Genomic DNA, 21,651 nt, shown 5'->3' on the forward strand with positions numbered 1-21,651 from the left:
GGCTGATGCTGCATTGAGCACTGTAGTGGTCTGATCTGGTGGTTTGGTAATCCCCAGACAGACACACAAATATGTGCTAGGTTGTTTTGGGTTTTTTGGTTTTTTTTTGCCTCCAAGAAGGGAAGCTTTGCTTTAGAAAGGTAGGAAAACCTTGGGCAGTAAGTGTAACTGGGTTGTGTTCACTTTGGTTTTATATGCTGGAGATGAGAAAATGAACAAGATGATATACCAGCCTTCCAACTCTTTCTGTAACTTATGGGGAGTCTAGATAAAGAGTAGATCTGTCCACATGGAAACCATAAAATTAGGATCAAATGGGTGACAGTCACAGCTTCAGTACTTCTCTCATGAGTTGGTAACATTTTTTCCTTTTCCCCTCTGGCACAGGTGTAAGTTTTTTTGAAACAGATCTACTGTGTGAAGAAAAAGAGTACTTGAGTGGATGAAATATTCAATGTTTAAAATTGAATGGGCAGAGGAAATTAACTTCTGCTGAACGAAAAAAAAACCCAACAACTTCTGATCTTGTATTAGAAATAGCTCAAGTCAAGTCAGGCTGCATTAAACAATCAACAAGTAACACTTGGGTTTTCAACAGTTTCACTTAATTCGTGCTAATTTTTATCAGGACTCCAGATAATATACTACTAACCATTATTTTCTCACCTAGTTTGCTCAGTGCTGACAGATAATAGATGATCTTATTACAAATAGATTTGACACTGCATCCATGAAAATGTGAAAATTGGAGTCTCTCGCCATTATTTAAAATGTGTGCTCACTCACTCAAATGAGGTATAAGAGTCTACTTTGGAGATAAAGTAGGCCAGATTGCTGGAAAGGCTGCTCTGGTGTCACCCAGGTTAATGTAGATGTATTATGTATTTATATAGCCTATAGGAGGATAACTTTTTAGCAAATGATTTGGACTGAATGTGCACTTGATCAGGACTCTCATTAATAACCCATGGCCACACTGTTCTCATGGTAAGAAGTTACCCTTGCAATCACAGAGATTAATTCTGGGGCTGTCTACTGCAGTTTGGGAGAAAGAGTCCAAAGAAACAGGTGAGTCATATGAACAGAGATCCATATAGACTGAGCTATAGATTAAGATCCTGTGCTGCCCCTGACATTTTGATTAAAATGGCCATTTTTTCAGTCACAGTTCTGGAATTTGGAACAGTACTGTTTTTCTCTGAAGGTGATAGGTGCTTGGTCACACTACCTCTCAGTGAGGGCCTGATGTCAAACTGTAATCTCTGTGCTTGAGATATCAGAGATAAATTGTCTTTTTCCCGTTAAGTGGGAGGTCATGCCCATGTTTTTGTGAGAATTGCAGTAATGTAGTCAGAAGTTAGTAACTGATGGATTGACACACATAGGGGGATTTGATGTGAAGGAGGGGAGAATTGGTTAAACATGAGACAAGAAGCATTTTCTCTTATATTGGTAACTGGATTTCCCCATTTGATGGGTCATGAGAGACCAATATATTTGAAGCTCTTCGGAGCACAGACAACATCCATGCACTGTTGGAAAATTCACTGTTTTGTACGTCTCTGAATCTGAGTTACTGCAGAAGCCGTGCAGCTCAGCCATACAGTTTTGATAGACTTACTTCTCACCAGTGTGCTCCTATAGTGTGGTATTTAGGTTGTGTAGCTTGTAGAAGTGGTCCAGGACCAGACAGTTGTCTGGACTAATCACTTGAAGGCAGTCAGTGTTTTGAGAGCCTCTGAATTATGCATATGACAGATGAGGACCATAAGAGAGGGCACTGAGGGAGGAGCATTTGGATGAAGGTGATAGATGAGATGGGGAGCTTGCTCTTGTAAAATACATCACCAGAGAGCTGGCGCTGGGGAGAAGGCTTTTTACTAATCCTGGCATTACTGTTAGGCCACGAGTTAAAAAATGAGGACGTAAACAGCAGCATCCCTGGTGCTGGAGCACGATCATCGTACATACTCTCTGTAATCAGCATATTCTCTATGTCAATAAAGGGGTGTGTGGTAGTCTTATTCAAAGCCTTTGATGACAGGCTGCAGGACACTGCCTGAGGCTGTAAGACAAATAACAATAGTCTTCTCCGTGGGTGCTATCTGACTTCTAAAAATGAGTACCTTCCTGCCTGCGCTGGTGGTGGTTTGTTAAGACAGGAGCAAGCTCTCTGCTCTTTGTGTAGCTGCTGAATTTGCATGTGTTTTAGTCAGAGCTGTAAACAAGAGCGTCAAGGGAAGCACTACAGTTCTTCACCTCGAGTATTTATCTCTGCAGATCTGGTCAAAGCATGATGAAGATGGTAGTAATTTAGTGATGTAAAATGACATGCTGCAATGCCTCAATTCAGAGTAGTTGTGTGGAGACTGTCCTCCAAGCTTCCTGAAGAAGCTTGCTAGTTGTGATGTGCTGGAGGTAGCACTGATGTGTCACCCACCAAGCACGCAACTGAAGTTATGTGATGGCCAGGATAATATAAATCCTCTAGGAAAATGCTTTCCTTCCACTTATCTTATATGTAAGCATCTGGGCAACTGCAAGCAGTGCTGACTCTCCTTGGGGAAGGTTAGTGCTCGGGCTACCCACTGCTGGAAGTTTCTTGGCACCATATGTAAAAAGCCTAAACCCTATGTTTTTATATAACTTAATTCCTAAATTAAATCTAGTAGCTCAATTTTAACAGCGTGATCTCCACATGCAATTAAATGAATTCTGTGATGGTCATGTGTGCTAAAACAACAATTTACATCAGGAGAACAAATTCTCGCTGTGAAGGAATTGCTTCTTTTTCTAATTATTCTTGTGGAATCCAAAGTTTGATTGACTGTAACCTGCGCACCTCCCACACTTCCTCTTCTGTCTTTGCTTGCTTTCTTCTCTTTCCTCCAAAGGGGATCTTTTGTAGCTGATCTGTTTATTCTGCTGTTTCTTTGGGGATGACAAATTAAGCTACAGATCTTTTTTTAGTGTTGCAGTTGGGAGGTGGAGAGAGGAGATTTAGAGTTCCATTATGTGGGTATGCTGCTGGCAGTCAGCTTTGGAAGCTTGGTTCATTCCTTTGGAAAAGTGGCCAAGATGTGTGCCTCGAAGGTGTGAGAGTTTGAGTCTTGTCATTTTAATAATGAATTGGGGTGTAATAAATGGGATAGCTGGTAAAGGATTGAGTAAGAGAAATATAATTCATGCCATTCAATTCAAGCTTGTAGAAAATAGATCCTGTCGAGCTAAGCTGATATCTGTTGAGTGTTTTTAATGTGATTGCTAGTTTGATATTTGTGTCTTCTGCAAGGTATTTGACTTGGTGACACCATTTTGATTAAGAAATTAGAACAATATAGAAACATAGATATAATTTGATTTGGAATGTGTGAGGGATGAGAACTGAGCTTGCCCAACTTCAGCAATTTACAATTTGTTGTGCTGTTCTAAGCTAGTTGTTCTGGGCTTCCTCTGAAGTCACTGGAGAGGAGGAGAGAGGGCCATTGCTCCACTCATGAGTTGACAGCAGAGGAACATGAGCTTGTAGGACAGAGCTGTTCCCTGTGTCAAAAACCTCTGTGTACATCCATAGAAGAACTTCAGGGAGGCTGTGCTAAATCTGGGTCTGACCATACTGCAGGCACTTCTAGTACGTTGTGTTCATGTCTGTCTGCATTTCTAGGAGGTGGATGAAATTGTGAGAGATGGTGGAAGAGTGATGGTGGTGGCTAAGGATAGAAGAACATGCCTTTCAGCCACTGGAATTTCTTGCAATCATACATTACCCCCATGCAGGAGAAAAAAAGAATTGATTAACTTTTCTGTGTGGGAAACTTTAAGAAAGGAAAGTCTTCAGTCTGTTGAACAAAAATATAACAAGATTTGTTGTCTAGAAATGAAAGCCAAGAAAATTCATAATAAATAATAAAACCCCCAAATCAGTTTTGACAGCGGGAATAATTAATCACTAAAATCTTTTGCCAGCACCCAGAAGGCATCACTAGAAATCTGGTAAATGTGACAAGGTGGGTTTTTTGTGTGTGTGGGTGGGGTTTTTTTGTTTGTTTTGGTTTTGTTTTGTTTTGTTTGTTTGTTTGCTTAGTTTTGGGGGGTTGTTTTTGTTGTTTGTTTTTGGTTTTGGTTTTTGTTTGTTTGTTTTTGTTTTGTTTTGTTTCAGAAAAAGGCCAGAGGGCAAGTCCTGTGCCATATAGTATGCAAGAGAATCAGACTAAGGTCAAAAAAGGACTGTTAGAGTTATGTAGTCAATAAATAGTATGTTGGCCCTGTGAAGAGGATATGATTTTCCCTGTTCTGGTCAAGTTGTCAGTTCAAAATAAGTCTGAGAGAAAATAGAGCCTGTATTTGGGAAATCAGAGGTGATTTTTGTCAGTCATGTATCAAAAAGGTGAATCCTCTAGGTAGGCACTCATACCTTTGAAAACCTTTTTGGAATGCAGCATGTTGCTGGTTGTACTACACTGTAGCAGTGTTATCACCTTGGCTGTATTTTTACTAGACCAGACTACTTTGTACTTAAATATTGTATAAGGCTGTTACCTTACCTTGACATATGGCAGTGTTAGTTCAGATCATAAGAGAAACGGCTGCTTTTGCCATTTTGAGCACAGGCTGTTGTTTGCAAGCTAATGGTACTGTGCTCTCCCATCCTTTTTTTGCAGAGCCAACAGAATGAGGTTTTAGGTTTTTCCCCTCATCCCTGATGTCTTTGGTACCTGTGAACCAAGTGCAGTTTGTATGCTCAGCTCAGTTTCTTTGCATTGTGCAGGATGTAGGACAAGCAGGGACTTGGAAGACTCCTAAGAGCCAGGTACTTACTTTGCCACCACCCTGACTCTTTTTGCAGCAGCCTGATCCCATCCTGCTGCTCTCCAGCTGTGTAACAGCATTCCTCCCACACTACAAAAGGCAGGATCTGGCTGCGTTCACATCACCTGTACTTGGTTATGTTACCTGACTCCCCAGCAGTCTGTGGGAGTCTTACTAGAAGAGTAGGACTTTGTATTGAAAGCCATCAGGAAATGGGAAACCAACATGTTTTGTTCAGCTTCTGTTGACTTTTCATGAATGTCTGGAAAAGACATTGAACTGCAGAAAGTGAGTTCATGGTGTTAAAGAAGTTGAGGTCTTCTCAGTCTCAAATGCTTCAGTGCTTTGAACACTAGTCTCTCCAGCTGCTTCAGTGAAGCAGTGACATTGGGAAGATATGTTAGTCAAGCTGTCCTAAAACCTTCAGTCTTTTAATCTCAGTGCCTTCAAGCTATTTCGGAAGGTATCTTTGCTGGTGTTTGATTCAGTAAAAAAATAAAAGACATTTCAACATAGGTGCCTACTTGCCTTCTACCTTTAAACTAAAAGTTTAGGGGGCTTTAAACTAAAGTTTCCAGTGGAGGGGAACATCAATCCATACTGGTCCCATCAGTTGGATGGCAGTGCCAGCAAGAGATGCCCAGACAGAGCCCAGAGAGGGGATTGCAGGTCAGCGGGAGAGCACCTAAAGAGCAGCACAAAGGAATTCCTAAGTCAACTTCATCGGGGCCCAGCTAATGCACATGGCATGGGGGATAAACAAGAGGAGTTAGAGACACGCCTGCAGGGCTGTGATCTTACTGCCATCATGTAGACATGGTGGGATGGTTCCTGTGACTGGAGTGTTGGTATGGAAAGATTCAGGCTCTTTAGGAAGAACGGGAGATGGAGGTGAGGAGGTGTCAGAGGTCATCTGGAGTGCATGGAGCTCTGCCTGGGGATTGATGAGAAACTGACTGAGAGTTTATGGGACAGGATTAAAAGGAGGGTAGGGACAGGTGATTTTTATGGTGGGGACCTGCTGCAGGCTACCCCACCAGGAAGACTGAGTGGATGAGGCCCTCTATAGATAGATAAGAGCAGCCTCGTGTTCACAAGCCCTTATCCTCATGGGGGACTTCAATTACCCCAATATCTGTTGGAGGGACAATGCAGCATGGTGTAAGCAATCTAGGAGGCTCCAAGAATGTGTTGAGGATCTGGTGGCCTTCTATGACAGGGAGCATTGGTGAATAAGGGAAGTGCAACTGATGTAATCTGCTTGGACTTGTGTAAAGCATTTGATGCTATCCAACATGACATTTTTTTCTTTAAACTGAGGAGACATGGATTTGATGGCTAGAACACTCAGTGGGTAAAAAAATTGGCTGGATGGTCACGCTGAAAGAGTTGTCTTTAATGGGTCAATGTCTGAGTGGAGAGCAGTGATGAGCAGCATTCCTCAGGCAGTGGTTTTGGGACCAACATTTTTTAACATCTTTGTTGACAACATGGAGATTGGGATTGAGTGCACCCTCGGGAATTTTGCCAGTGACACCAAGCTTGTGGTGCAGATGACGCACAGGAGGGAAGTGATGACATACAGGGGGACCCTGACGAGCTTGAGAGGTGGGACTGTGGGAAGCTCTTGAAGTTCAACAAGGCCAAGTACAAGGTCATGCACCTGGGTTGGGGAAATCCCAAGCATGAATATAACCTGAGTGGAGAACAGGATTGAGAGCAGCCCTGAGGAGAAGGATTTGGGGGTGCTTGTGGATAAGAGACTGGACATGAGCTGACAATGTGCACTTGCAGCCCAGAAAGCCGTGAAGGTTCCTCTTCTTAGGGCCATAAAGATGATCAGAGGCCTGGAGCAACTCTCCTATGACAGAATGAGAGTTGGGGTTGTTCAGTCTGGAAAAAAGAAGGTTATAGGGAGACCTTATAGGCCCCCTGTAGGTATTGGAAGGCTGCAGTAAGAAAGGTGGAGAAGAACATTTTCCAAGGGCATGCAGTAATAGGACAAGGGGGAATGGCTTTAAACTGAAAGAGAGTAGATTTGGATTAGGTATTAAGAAGAAATTCATTACTGAGTAGTGAGGCACTGGCACAGGTTGCCCAGAGAACTGTGGATGTTCCATCCCTGGAAGTTCTGTTCAAGGCCAGGTTGGATGGGGCTTTGAACAACCTGGTCTACTGGAAAGTGTCCCTGCCTATGGCAGGAGAATTGGAATGAAATGAACTTTAAGGTCCCTTCTACTCAAATCATCCTATGATTCTGTGACCTTCCTCCAATCTCCAGCAAATCCAGTGGACTTCAGTGAATTGACTCTAAGGAAATCTATCCCTTTTATTAGATTGTGTGTCTTTGTCTTAAAAGAAACCTCACTATTCAGGTGAAGAGTTTTTAACTGAACATTTATGATCCATTACAATTCTGCAGTTTTTGGATAAACAGTGATTTCTTTTTGCATGTGAATATTTTACAAATCTGTTTTGAACCCCAGACATCTCGGCAGCTTTCCTTGAGCTTTCAGTGGGAATTAAAAAGTAAATAAACTTGGAAAGAGCTAAAAATTCCACTTTGCATCATCATAGTGATCTGGTTTTGAGTCTTACTACAGAATACCACAGAAATTAATGTCATCTGGATAGTGCAATGGGTTAATATGGTTTGGGGGAATAGTGAATTACATGCTCTGAGGATAGGCTCCTAAATTGTCTATCTGCATTTGTTTCTGAAGATTTGTTCAGTTGGGTAGGTGTGTATGCTTTAACTTAATTTAGAGCATCAACTAAAGGCCATTCAAAGAAAAAGATGAGACTTGACAGACTATTAATGCTGTATATCTGATCTTCTAGGTCTATAAGCTCATTACTAACCTGTAATTTCTGTACATCTTTTAGTGTTTTGAAAGCATTTTTTAAATAAAAATGAGTGTCTGTAAATTATCTTGGCAAACTTTGTCATAATTGCTCATTGCATTTGAGTTTGCAAAAATAGCTTTGTTTATGATTTGGTATTTTTAATGGCATATTTCACTGTTTCCATTTAAACTTCGAAGTGACATCTTTGTTTTTCCCTTTTAAAGAGCGCCATAATCCAGATGTCTGTCAAAAGAGTTGTTGATGTAGCATTTTATGAGTAATCCTTCTGTTTGAGGTTTTTGTTTTGTCAGAACTGTTTGCCAAGCTCCCCATGAATATTATTGATGTATACTTCCTTTTAAAGAAGTGATTATCCAGGCAGGAATACAAACTGAACAACCAGTTCTTAACCTCAAGTGTTTTCTCCAAAGTTTTGTGATGTCATAAGAGGAGTTAATTTGTCAATGTAATGGAACAGGGGGGTACTGAGCTAATGTTATTCTCCTGTTCCCTTTCTACAGCTTAACCCCTTGAAGCACAGGTCAGCATCTGAGTCCCTGGGACGTAAAGTGTTACACAGAGTAACTTCAGGGTTACTGTCTGTCTAAATCTTTGATGAAGAGATGTTCATAGTTCCCAGCCTTCTCTCAGAGAGATGAGTGTGATTGTGAGAAACACTAACTAAAACATACAAGTGTTCTTAGGTCTCCAGCAGTTACCATTTCAAACCCAGAACTGATAGACAGTACAATGATGCTCTCATTTGTTGCTGTTAAAAAGTTATGTATTAATATCTTGAACTTTATATATGTGCTGATATCCTTCTCTGGTCATTTTTCTCAAGTAGTTCCTTAGTTTTGGTGGCTGTGGCTTAAATTCTTTGGACCTTAGTGAGGACCTGCAGCACTGCCAGGCTTTCCTGAAGCATTTCAGGATCCTTATAGTTTGCAAATGCTCTGGGACCTTGCACCGTTTTAGCTTGCAAATTAGTAGTTGGCTGGTTGTCAGTTGGAAAAGAGAGATCTGTAAATTCTGTAATAAATAATATATTAGGGTAAACATAACAATAGTGTTCTACAGACATCATGGTGTAGAGCAGTCACTCCTTCCCATAAAGTCAGGTGGGACTGTGAAAATGGATTCATCCTTCAGTTCCAGCCCTGCCTTTTATTTTTTCTATCCCAGCCTGCAGCTCTTGGCTGCAGCTTTGCCCAACTTCAGAGCCTGCATAGCTTCTCGGGGATCTGTAATTACTCCCTTCTCGGACCACTTGCTCAGTTTCTGGCAATGTTAGGACAACAGGTCACACCAGGCGTTCTAGAGCTTTTCTTCGTAGAGCTGGAATAGCCCCAGTCTAAACAAGCTGAAGATAACTGGGACAGCACACAGCTGTCCCTAACCTGCCCAGCACTCACAGCCTTGGGTGTGCTGGTCTGTACTTACCTGCCATGCCCCGATGACTTCCCAGGCGTGCTGAGCTTGGCTTATGGTTGTGTTTGCTGTGACTTGTAAGCCATGCTTATGAGCACCCTTCTGCTACATATGAAACTTGTACTTAGGCTGCCTAATAAGTGTGTATACCTTATACTGGAGTATTTTTTTCCCCCTCTGGTTTGCTTTTCTTTGCCTTGTTTATTTACAAAGAGAGTGTGCTCCTGCCGTGCCTCTGTGCAATATTTTGTTCCCATTTTTCAGCCCCTGCCCCAAGCTGTGGTACCAGACATGAGGGAGGTTGTTTGCAGGGCAACACAGCTTGTAAAGGGTATTTTTAAAGCACTTTGTGCTTCAGAGTTGATTTATAGCTTGTCTGCACAGGCAGGGTTTCATAGAATATTTTTGTGTTAAATTTTTTTTGATTAATTAGCCTACAATAACTGTCTGCACTTCCTTGGCTTTATCCTTCTTCTTTTCCAAATACTTTTTTCAACTACCAGTGAAACATGGGAAGGCATTGCATCCTCACTGAGGTCCATGTTGTGCTCCTCTGCTATAGGTTGTTGGGTGATCTCTGCTTTAGGGGAGCTCTGCAGTAGTCCCTCATGGCAGTACTGAGTTGCCAGATGTTGCCGCCTGCTCCTTAACCTTACTTGTCTCTCTCATCCTCTCTTGCCTTTTGGAAGCCTCTTTTCTAATTTACTACTTAAAGCTGAGCTTTCTGTTAGCTGCTTATGCTGTCACTATATCTCATTTTTTGCTGGTACAGCTGAACTCTTCTTTGCCCAACCCAGAGCTGTTGGAGTTCAGGAGAGTCCAATTGATACAGCTATTCTCTCAAAAAGATCTAGTCCTGCTTCTCACTGACCAAGTCTTTTGAGCCAAAGATGCTTCTTATTATTCCATCCCTTCATGAAGATTCACATGTTGATGAGGTAGGTGAGCTGGCACCAGTTTCTTATATCATGCAATTACTAGGCCTGCAGCCAGTTTTACCCTGAAGAATGAGTTCTCTCCTTCCTGAAGCTTGCTACTACAATGATGTGGTATCTAAAGTAGATGTCTGGTTTCCATCAGGTTGCTTCAAGTCACTTAATTTAGGCACAGGACGTGATATTTGACCTGTCTATATTGTGGTAGTTAGGGAGAGGTAATGTTGCTGTTGGCAAAGTACCTTCAACATGATACAGGGAACCAGGGCTTTGGGTTTGCTGGTGAAAGCTTCCTTCTGCCTTTTTCCAGTTTTGGTGTTTTATTCCAGTGGTTCAGAACTGCCTGGCAGTTGTTGCTGTCCTTGCTCCCCCTCAATGGCAATTGCAGTAATGTTTTGGTACAGTTAAAATCCTTTCCTATGAACAGCTGAGAATTTCGAAAGGAAGAGAAGCAAACCTCACCCGAATGCTAGTAAATAATGCAAATTGCAGAAGTTGAAGACCATTAATTCTGTCTTTGTATTTCCTCATGTAATAATTTTTACACTTCTTTGGAACTGCGTGTCCAGGAGCAAGCAGATTTTGAACTTTGGCCTGTTTTGTGTGTCATTTTCATGGTGACAGATTGTCGCTTTTTTTGCTTCTTTTTTCCTTCTGATCCTTCTTTCTACAGATGTCCCATATCCAGCTGTGAGTTCTGTTTTGCCTTTGCATATCACACTGCCGTCTAGAGCCTGCGATGCACTTTGTAAATATTCTTCATGTCTTTCCTTATTGAGGTGGAAAAGAAAAAGGTTTCCTTCATGTAAAACTGTCATTGGCTTCTCAGGCTTCTTCCCCACTGAAACCCATTTTATTTTTTATTACTGTCAAAGGCTTTTTTTCTGTTCTGTGAAGTCCTGGAACAAGAGTCCTGAGATGGCTTTGAAAAGTGGATATTTCCCTAAGGAGATCTTCCAGAGCAGCTCTGGCCTCATGTTGCCTTGGGAGATGGTGGGGTAACTATGATATGATGAGTCACTATGCAAAACAGAAATTACTCCCTTGAGTTTTTTCTTTCCTTTCCATGAAATGCTTCATGAAAACAGTTCTCTTTTCAAAGAAACAAGAAGCAAAACAAAAAAAACAGATTCTATTTTTGTTTGAGCATTTTTAGTCCATGCTATATTCTTTAGTTGTCTTGTGAAAGTCAGAAATACTCAGTTAAAATGTCTCAACAATGTATTCAAGAAGTGTTAAATAGATAAATAAATAGACCAGTTATTTGAAAATCCTCATTTGAAAATGACTCTAGAACTGTAAAGAATACAAGTTTAGGAGGAGCACCTGTTGCTGAAGACTGAGGTAAAAAAGACATTGAGTACCTCAACATTCTCCATATCCTGGGTAACTAGGTCTCCTATTTCCTTCTGGAGAGGGCCAAGACTTTCCCTAGTCTTCCTTGTTCTCACAAATGTACCTATGGGAGCATTTGTGGTTGCCCTTGACATTCCTGAGACAGATTTAATTTTGTCAGGGCTTTTGCTTTTCCAACCTGATTCGGGATGTCATTCATCTGGCCCTAATCCCATCCCTTTAAACTGTTTTTTAAGTGGTCTGATCTTCTGATCTTTATTTTCTTTCTTCCTTGGTGTGATGGTGTGTTGTGCCTTTCAACCAATTACAGGCTATTCATTGCAGCATGAGCTATTTGGTCAGCTGGTCAAGCCAAAGTTGTTATATGCTTCATTTGCAGAAATACAGTAGAAATTTAGCAGTTTCATTAAACTCTTAATGGAGCTTGTTGCCTGATGGATCCACAAAGTGACCTTGGATAAGCAATTTACTGCGTGCTGCTTCTTTACCATCCTCACCCCCACCACACCTCTTTGGGCTGTAGCTGTTCAGCACTGAGCCAGTTTTAGGTTTTCGCAAGGGAACTTATTTGATCAGGCCATTTTAAACATAGCAAAAGTCACTCAGATATTCTGAAGTAGCATGCTAGCAGGATAGGGTGATGCCTTCCAAGGGATGTTTGGCATGGTAAATTTTCTACAGCTTGCAGGTAGGATTAGTGAGTGAAGTGCTACTCTACCACTTTGAAACATTATTATAATTATGCAAAACATAAAGTTTATATAAATGAAAAAAGTTTAAGCTGAGGCAATGGGAGGGAAGCTCTGATTGCATTCCAGAGAGAAGTGCACTGTAAACTTCAGATTAGTTTGAATCAACTCAATTACACGTATGCTGCAATCTTGTCATTGTAAGAGTCTTCTTGGTAGAAACTGAAACTGCAGTGCTAAAAACGTGAAATCAATAGGTACTGTTATATCCACTTAAAAAAAATTGTATTGATTTGCAGATAACGACAGCAGTTCATTCTTGCAGGATTACATGCCACTTCCTGTCATAAAGATTACTTCAATATGTATTGCATCTGAGATGGAGAATGTAGGGATAAAACTGCTTTGCTTTAATGAATAGTCATTTTACTCTGGGCATTAAAATGAGATATATTCCTTTAAATTTATCTCCGGGGATTATTTTGATTTCATGGGCAAACCCTGTGTTACCAAAGACTCTAGAATGCTATTAAACTTTTAAATAGTCTTAGATTGCCTTGTTTTTGCAAGTACTTGAACTCATCCTCTCTTTGATAGCAACTAATTAAGAGAAATACCGTGCTCTTTCTAGTCTCCTCCACATCCTTTATTAGAGGGTTAACACCATGTTATCTTGGGTATTAGATGTTCTCTGCTAAACCCTTAGTGTCTACCAGCCTCTAATCTAACTCTCTGTGCTTCGTAACACATTTCTGTCACCTTCTGGAGTTTAATTTCTTTGTGACAATCATGGTGGTCTCCCATTGTACAGTTGTTTTTTGCTGGTGCTGTGACTCATTCTTGAAGCCTGTTCTCATTAAGCGTAGATGATTCCATCTTTGTGTATTAAAATAACTCTTTTCAACTCTTTCTAGGTAATCTGGCTTCCGAGAAATCTTCTGCTAAATGCAAGGGTTTGCTGTCCTGTTTACTGACTGTTACACCTGAGGCTGATTTTGATACAGATTCTGGATATCGCAGGGTAAGTGCACAGATATCCCTTCTTTTCGTGTTTTTCTATTGTGGTGCATTGTTTTCTTACACAAACGCAGTTTGGGCTGTGCTTTCCCTTTCAGAGACAGCAGCAAGTCCCTATTGTAGCACAAGCAACTGAGCATCTGTGTTACAATAAAAAGATACTGTTGTATGATAAATGCTAATGCCGTAAAACCTGATCAGGAGTATTTGAATTTGGTGATGTAGCTCCAAGAGGGAGCAAAGTTTTTTGTGTATATAGGCCTAGATTCACGGGGCTGTGTCTTTATAAAATTGTAACAAGCTTTAAGAGGCTTGTTCAGGTGTAGTGAACTTTGAGATTTAAGCTGGTAAATGTGCAAGTATTTTTATATTACAAATTAAACATTTTTCATAGTGTACATAGTTAAAATATCTGTGAAGTTTGCAAGATCGAGTTTAAATATTTGGAAAAAGGAGATTAAAGGTTACTCCATTTCTTGAGGGCATGGTGAGGGGAAAGGAAGAACTGATTCCCTCCTTTATCCAATTCTACTCTGCACATTAGAGTAGAAACTTAAATACTTGACTTCATTGTTGAATGACTCTTGTGGAAATTTTTTAGCTCCCACCTACGGGAGAAAAGTGCTATTTAGTGAACAGAATTTTGATTTTTCTTTTTTTTTACCCCTTTCCCGGTCTTGATCCTCTGCTTTCACTTTCTTTTTCAACCTGCTATTTCTCTTGCTTAGCCCCTTTTCTAGCCTTTTTTTTTAATTCCTCTCTGTTTTTTTATCATAGAGCTAATCCTGTTCCTTTATGCTGTTTCTTCTCCTCCTGGCCTCCTTTGACCATCTTTCTGGCTTTTCCCATCCAGACACTTAAATTTTTGGGATAATTCAGGTTGGAAAAGACCTGTGCAGTTGTCTAGTTCAACCTCCTGCTCAGAGCAAGGTCCCTTAAAGCAGAGTGCCCAGGGTCACATTCAGTTGGGTTTTGAATATCTCTGAGGGTGCAGACTCCAAGACTTAATATATTAAGACTCCTGTTGCCATGTTTCACCACTTCATGAGGGGTATTTTCTTCATTTATTATCTGAATTGTCATTGTTGCAGCTTCTTTCTTCTTGCCATGCCCCTGCTCTTTCAAGAGTGGGCTCACTCTCTCTTCTTTTGCACCTTCCCTTTGGGGAATTGGGAAAGAGTGAGATCGGTGGGAGTCTGTCAAAGCCACCTTGTTCTGGAGGGCTCACAAGTCCTGCATGAAGGGGAATTCTTGTTTCTCTGGACCTGCTGGGTGTGCTCTTTCTAGCACAGCCCAGGATGGACTCACTTGGCCTTTGTTTCAAGGGCATGTTGCCGACTCAAATTGTCCCTGCTGTCTGCCGAGACCACCAAGTCCCGTATTGTTTTATTTTGCGTATTTTCAGTCTGTCTGGTCTTTCTCATACAGTGTCGTGCATTCCTTACTTCCAGGGTTTGCTCTTTCTTCACAGGATTCCTTACTGAACACCTCAGTATCCCCAGTGCATCTTCATCGTAATGTTCCTGGCAACCTCTTCCCATAAAAGTGCATGAGCTACACTTTGGAAACAGTGAAACACTCTTGGAAGTGGGTTTATTTCCATGAGCAACTAGCTTAAAGCTTTTGATGTAGCTTTGATAATTTAAAAACCTTTTTTAATTCCTGTCATTAGTGTATTCACAATAGAACAGGAAATTGTGTGTATGCTTGGGTGTGTTCAAGTGTGCATGGGAGAGTGTATTTAATCCTTTTATTCTGTGCTGCCAGTACACAGCCATTAGTAGTATATATTACAATAATCCATATATGAAATTGTTGCTGGAAATTGAGTCTGAATTATGAACAAGGCTTTTATTTTATATTCCTTCTTTATGTTTGGCCCTGCATGTGTGTGTGATGCTGCAAATTGCAGATGCCAACAACTGTGTAATTGTAGTTAAATCAAACATTCTCCACATTTTTGTTCTTTTTTAGGGGCCCTCATGATGAGTAATGTATCTGCTTTTCTTATATTTTAATAGACCATGTATATTGGTAGATATGCTGGAGAACAGACACTCAGGAATACAATCTCAGCCTTAGCTTGACATGCTGATCAGATGTTCCTTGGGGAAAGGAGACATACTCCTGTGCTCTGCAAGCTTAGCTGACTGGTGCCTTAGGGGAAGGACCAAGAGGGCATCAGTAGTTCAGTGCTGAGATCATAATTACTAGTTCAGCCAGGCTGGCTGGAGCTCATGTGCAAATCTCCCCTGTTAATATCTACCAAGGAGGGGAACAAAGGAAGGCATTGAGGAGGCAAGTAAGTGGAGCAGAGAGGGTTAAACATACTAAATCAGGGAAAAAATAGTTGAGCACAAAAACAAGTAAGAGAAGTGAAAACGAAAAGAAAATGTACGGACAGGAGGATGAAGACTTTAACTTGTGACAAAATGTTTTGTTTTTAATTCAAAGAAGTGTTGTCCAACTCATGAAAAAATAGCTACACTGGTGCAATTCATACAGTGATGAGTGACAGTTTAATTCACTTGCTGTGGTGGGGAACGTCTAGCAAATCTGGCTGGTGATAAGTTGCCACATTGCCTAGTCACATCAGCATGAAATGCCTCGGGTAATCTTAGGCTGAATATCCAATTACTGCAGAGTGACTTAGGCACCCAAATATCACTGTTCAAGTGGCCGATTTTCCTCTATTTTTACATCCATGAAAGGAGAGTCCCAGCGTGTTCATATATGACTCTTGGGGATTGTCCTGTGCAGGGCTAAGAGTTGGACTTGATGATTCTTGTAGGTCCCTTCCAGCTCAGCACATTCTTGATGCTGTGGTTCTGGCAGGCTGTGGTATGCCCCTGGATGTTTCTGCCATGGTTGCTGTGATCCAGTTGTAACAAAAGAATTAAAAAAATAGTCATATGGGAATGAGAAGCCAGTTGTGTCCAGTCTTCCTCCTGAAGGCTTCTGTTATGTGTGAAAAGTTGTTTGAAAGGGACTTGAGTTCACGGATGGATTTTGTCTCCTTCTGGGAATGTGCTGCATGTAGGAGTTACACACTTGTCTTCTTACCCATTTTTGGATATTCCTAGCTCAGCTGTTCCCCTTAAAAGGGCTTTTAACTCACTTAGTTTTTCTGAAGGATATAAAAAGTATTTCTGCATGTTGACTGTAGCCCTGTATATCCTGACAATCACGTGTGGTTGCAATTTTTGTATTCCAGCTGAAGAGGTACTTAACCCTAGTTTTTTCTGGTTCAGACTGAATTAGTTTTCACCATATGCAGCACCTCTTATGAAAGTGAGGGTGGTGGGGAGGAATTTGAAATGAAGAAGTTGAGAGCTGTTTCGGTGATGAAGTTATTTTAATAACCGTGGGTCTCCCTGCACAGCAGACTGATTGGTTTTTGGGAGTATTTCTTATGAGTCGAGAGAGGTCAGAAAGGTGTGTAAACTCAAAGCGAGACCTCACATGACCATGGGTGTTTAGGAACTTGGAGAGAGTGATTGCATTTTGCCTTTCATGTTTTGTAGTTTTCACATAGGTGAAAGCAAAGATTTGGATTGTTTCATTTCACCCCTTTCAGGAGAAAGGAGCAAGATGGATGAAGTAGGAAAAGTTAGTCACAGAAATCAAGGTCACACTTCCTGTTTGAATTTGTGATAAGTTTTGGGATGCAGCAGGGAAACCAAATAGCACCTCACTTGTCTTTGGTATGATATTGAAAGAACAATTCACTTTGGCAAAGATCTTAGAGGGGTCATCTGCACAGGCCAGCTGCAGAGGCAGGGCAGGTTGCTCAGGGCTGTGTCCCTGTTCAGACAAGTCCTTTAGTACCCCCGAGGCTGAGGGCTCTGCAACCTCCCCAGAGAGCCTTCTACTGGTTAAGCACCCACTCTGAATTTTTCTTCCTTAAGTCTTACACATTTTCCCTTGATATGTCTTGTGCCTGTTGCTCCTCTTACTGCATACCCCAGGAAGATTCTGGCTTACCATCTACTCCAGACCTTTAACCATGCTGAATCATACTGGAGATCCGTGTTTATAGAGATCAGTGTTTGCCAGGCACTTTTGCATCAGGTGGTATTTTTTATGCTTGGGTCCATTTAATAGCACCTTGGTTGGGGTTTTGAGTTTTTCTTAGGCAGGGCTCTGATTTTACTGTGCTGTTACATCAGGGAGCAGGGGTGGAGTGAGGCACAGACAACACTCACACTAATATCTCTGTAGGTGCCAAAACAAAAATACCTGTGTTCCTTTCTGCCTATAGATAATACGTGTCAAGTAGACCTGAATTGAGTTGCTGAGTTTGGAACTAGGTATGGTTCCTGTTTCTATCTCTACCACAGCTGTCATAGTAATAGTTGTGCCTCAGCTTCTATGCCATTAAAGTAGAGATTATATACTTTTATTCACAAGAGTGCTATGAGTCCTACAGTAACTGTTAAATGCTTTTAGTTACTTGGGAGAAAACTGCTATAACAAAGGTTAAAATATGTATTTTTATGGTATAAACTATATGTTTGTAGGTGCACGGGATTTATGTTAACTCCACAGTCTTTGTAGGCTGCTTTTAAATCAAAGTGTTATTCTGTAATGCGTTGTGTTACTGTACAAATTAGATGCTTTTATCCAAATTACTCGTTGAAAATCGAAGGTGACATGCACAAGGGTTGCTAGGATGGCCTCATTTTTCACATTCAAGATTTCGAAGTAGAAACAAAGCTTAGAAATTTGAGATTCTTTTAAAAATTAAGTCCTTTCATAGAAGTAGTTAAGTATTCTTTTTGTCAGCTTCAATAATAATGAGTTTTTTGGTTCTGGGATGAGCGATAATTGCAAATGGCAAAAAGTCATCAGAACGTTGTTACTCAGATTGCAGATTTTATTAATCGTAAAAGAAATGATTCACCTAGAAAGTCTGTTTTATAAGTGCTCATTTACATGAAGATTTGCTGCCTAATTTATTTTGTTTGAAAAGAAAAATCCACAACCAGGAACCCCTACAAACTTTGTCCTGTCCTTCAAATGCTTGATTATTTTGTCCTTTTGTCCTTCCCATCCAGTTTGCTTATAATGTCATCTGTGCTCCTGCTTATCAGTGGGACCAGTTTTATTTTTGCCTCCTCTTTCTCACAAATGTATCTGATGCTTTTTGGATTTATTTCATAGTTGAGTACTGTGCATCTTCCCTGCATGAATTTCCTCCACATTTAAAAAGGATGTTTATCTTTTATGAATGACTTCTTGGGTAGATGAGTTGTTTGGCCCTTTACATGTTTCTGATCTCATGAGGTATTGGGATTTGCAGATGTAAATTAAATTTTCATCCATTTTCTCCCGCTCCTTTTATGTTGTTTTCAACATGAGTCTTGATATAGTAAAAAAATTGAGCACATCCTTCACTGTAAGAATACAATTAGTCAGTGAGCCTGCCCTGTGAGCTTAAAACAGGGTACATACTAAAGTATCTCTTTAATTGGGGTTTTGGATGGTAAACTCTTTGGGGTAATGGTGAAGCCTTTACATGTTCCTGCTAGAGAATTCATACAGAGAGCATTGCTATAGCATGAATATTCAACAGCTGCCTGCCCCTTAATCCTGGTGCTGAAATATTAATACAGCAGTGATTCTTCACCTAATCGTGCCGAGATCAGGTGCATGTAAGTAATCCTACTGACAATATCCTGCATGCACCCAAGGCTTTTTGCAGGATCATGCCTTTCTGAACTGTGCAGAAGACCAGTTGCTCTCAGTAAATCCGGAACTGCTGTTACTAAAATGATGGTGGGCTCTCACACGGAAGGCGTGGACTCTGCTCCTGATTGTGTGCCGTCCGGTCACCCTCAGCCTGCAGAAGGACATGAACTCCAAGGGGGGAATAAAGCTACTTACTGTTCATCATAGCAAAAGTGAGCTCAGACATGTGGATAGAGAAGTACTTCACTGTAATGCCCATTGTGACAAAGCTCTCTTTGAACTTTGCTGGTACCAAACTGAGATCCTTTGGCTGTTGTTTTCATCACTTGGACCTTGTCAGCATCAGGTTGCAGTTGAGTTGGTGGCAAAACCTCCTCAGAAGCACAGAATACCTGCTATCTGCCGTGCTCTGGGCTGTAACTTGAAAGCAGGATTTCACAACTGATATGGCAGACTTCTCAGTCTGTTTTCTAAACTAATATTTAAAGTATGCCCCACCAATTCTGGTCTCAGAGCTGGTTGTTGAAAATATAATGTACTTCAACACAAAATTATGCAAGCTAAAGTGAAGATGGGTATGGTAGTGGAGCAGATTCTTCTGTTTCATGTATATTTGAAGCTGAGAAAGCTTCTGCTGAAGTCATACGACATGGGCTTGTCAAATTGTTCACGAACGAAAAAATTGCTCTTGGATGGAATTAATTTGCAGTATCTCATTTACTATCTTAGTTTTGTCATGAATTTCCCCTAGTCGGCAGCCTGAAATGCCAAGTGAAAAAGTGTTTCAGTGAGAGATAATATAATATATTAAGAAAATGTTATTGATCACAGTATGCTTTTACTGGAAGATGACTTTTTCTGACCGGAACACAAGGGACTTTGCCTTGTTATAGTAGGAAAATGTATTGTAATATGCAAACAGGATTACTGTTAAGGTCACAGCAACTTTGTTTTTACATTCCACTTCCTCTGGAAGCGAGCTTCTCCACAAGTAATGCTGTCAGCTGGGCTAGAGGGAGAACAATTTCAATTTTGAACTTTCAAGCAAGAGATCGCAGCAAGTTTTTCTGCTTTTTGAAGGAAGAAAATAAATACTGTTTTCCACATCACCAAAGGTCAGAACTATAATTCGATAGGCATTACTGCCTATTTCATTATAATGATGGACTGCTTTGTGGTGGTTCTTTGTCAGAATCAATTAATGCACGTTTTCTCATCACACCTGTTTTTACACCATCACACCTATGTTTTTACATAACTAAAAGACAGAAAATGTTGCCCACTGAGTTTTAGTTATGTTTTTACATATCTGAAAGACAGAAAATGTTGCCCATTGTATGGCTTCCCCACACAAGGACTATGAGGTACTTCATTTTTTCCATGTAATGTGGGAAGATTAGGCAGGTGAAAGTGTCAGTATTGCTCCCAGATATCTTATGTGGGTCTGTGAGAATTATTGCTCTGCAAAGCATGAAGGCTAAATTTGTGATGGGATGCCCAGAACAGGCAACTTTAGAACAAGGACACTTTTAAACGTGTTTGATTTAAAGAGGGCTTCCACTGCATAGACAGTACCTCAGAGCCATTGAAGTCCTGTTTGCAGTGAGGTTGCTTTCTGCTCAAAGGGCTCAAAATTTCCCCTCAAGAGTAAGCATGTCATTAAGATCATAATTCTTAAAGGTATTTTGAGGTATTTCTAATGAAACTCATCCAAAACACATTCTGTAAAACTTAACTCTTCACCAAATCTTATCTCTGTGTGATTTAGGTTATGAGTATGAGCCATGTTAATTTAGACTGAAAACACAAACCCTTTTGGAATAAATCAGTGAGGGCTGCACTGCAAATCCAAGAATATTGTATTTTCTGTGTTTGTTTTCTTTTTGTCCTGCTCCACTTCCAACATATCCCTCCAGTGGTTTTCTCTGTTTTTGTTGCAATAAATCTCCACTTCAGTGAATTTGAAGATACAGACCTGACTGCAGAAATTAATCTCTGGTACAGTAGTGGGTTACTAACCTGCTCAAGGTTTCCACAACGACAAAATGATTCCTTCACTTTAAGCAACCATTTCCCATGCAGGCAAAGCACTCTTACTAAAATGGTTGTTATATCCTGAAATTTGATTGTATTTCTTTGCTGCTTTTTCTAATTCAGTTTGTACAACGAGCAGTTATTGTAAATCAGAGGAACAGACCTCAGTTGTGTGAAAGACCTGTTTCCCTGGTGCCCTTTTGCAGACTCCTGACACGTTGATAGCCACGTGCAGGAGAGAGACCACTTGTATTATTAAAGCAAGAAGAATGGAAAGGTTTAGATTCTGGCTTTTAAAAGAGTAAAAACCAAAACAAAACGCAAGTCCTCAGATTTTCTTTTCATCTTCTTTAGCTGACCAAGTTTGGTATCGTTTATTTAGCACAAGAAACAGGATTGGAAGTGCAAGTGTAGTAAAGGTTAATTGTTAGACTTCCTGTAAGAGTAAATCCAATGTTTGTTCTTAGGATGCTTAAAAATACACAAAATAGTCTCTATTTTCCATCATGGCTTAAAGAGGAGCAGAGTTACTGCCATCCCCTCGCTTCCCAATCCCCATGGGATGTTGGTTTAAGGCGACTTGGCTCGTAGGTTCAGCTCAGCTTGTGTGGATGTCTGCCCTGTGGGACTTGTGCTCCTGAAGATGCTTTATGTTGCCACATGTTTTCCTACCACTTGGCAGGAAAACGATGCTCAGCCTTTGTAATCCTCTTCGTCTTCCCAAGATGTGCCAGAGCTCACCCCGCTCACAAAGCATCTCTTGTGCGAGCATGAGTTCTCCAAAATGCAGTGGCAGTTCAGGACAGCTGGTAATGTCTCCCTGTCAGCTGTGTTCAGTAAGG

The 21,651-nt window shown here is 40.8% G+C and overlaps 1 protein-coding gene across 2 annotated transcripts in view; it reads left to right on the plus strand.

The window, feature by feature from the left end:
• The window catches only part of KLHL29 (kelch like family member 29), a 390,114-nt gene that overhangs the window by 54,309 nt on the left and 314,154 nt on the right, over positions 1 to 21,651 (plus strand). For both annotated transcript variants that reach the window (XM_050316135.1, XM_050316136.1), the window contains exon 2: positions 12,982 to 13,088. The gene's annotated coding sequence lies outside the window, so the exon portion shown is untranslated. The remainder of the gene's footprint in view (positions 1 to 12,981; positions 13,089 to 21,651) is intronic.

Source organism: Myiozetetes cayanensis, unplaced genomic scaffold (genome assembly GCF_022539395.1).
Source record: "Myiozetetes cayanensis isolate MyiCay16 unplaced genomic scaffold, myiCay2020 scf2-11, whole genome shotgun sequence".
NCBI classification, from domain to species: Eukaryota; Metazoa; Chordata; class Aves; order Passeriformes; family Tyrannidae; genus Myiozetetes; species Myiozetetes cayanensis.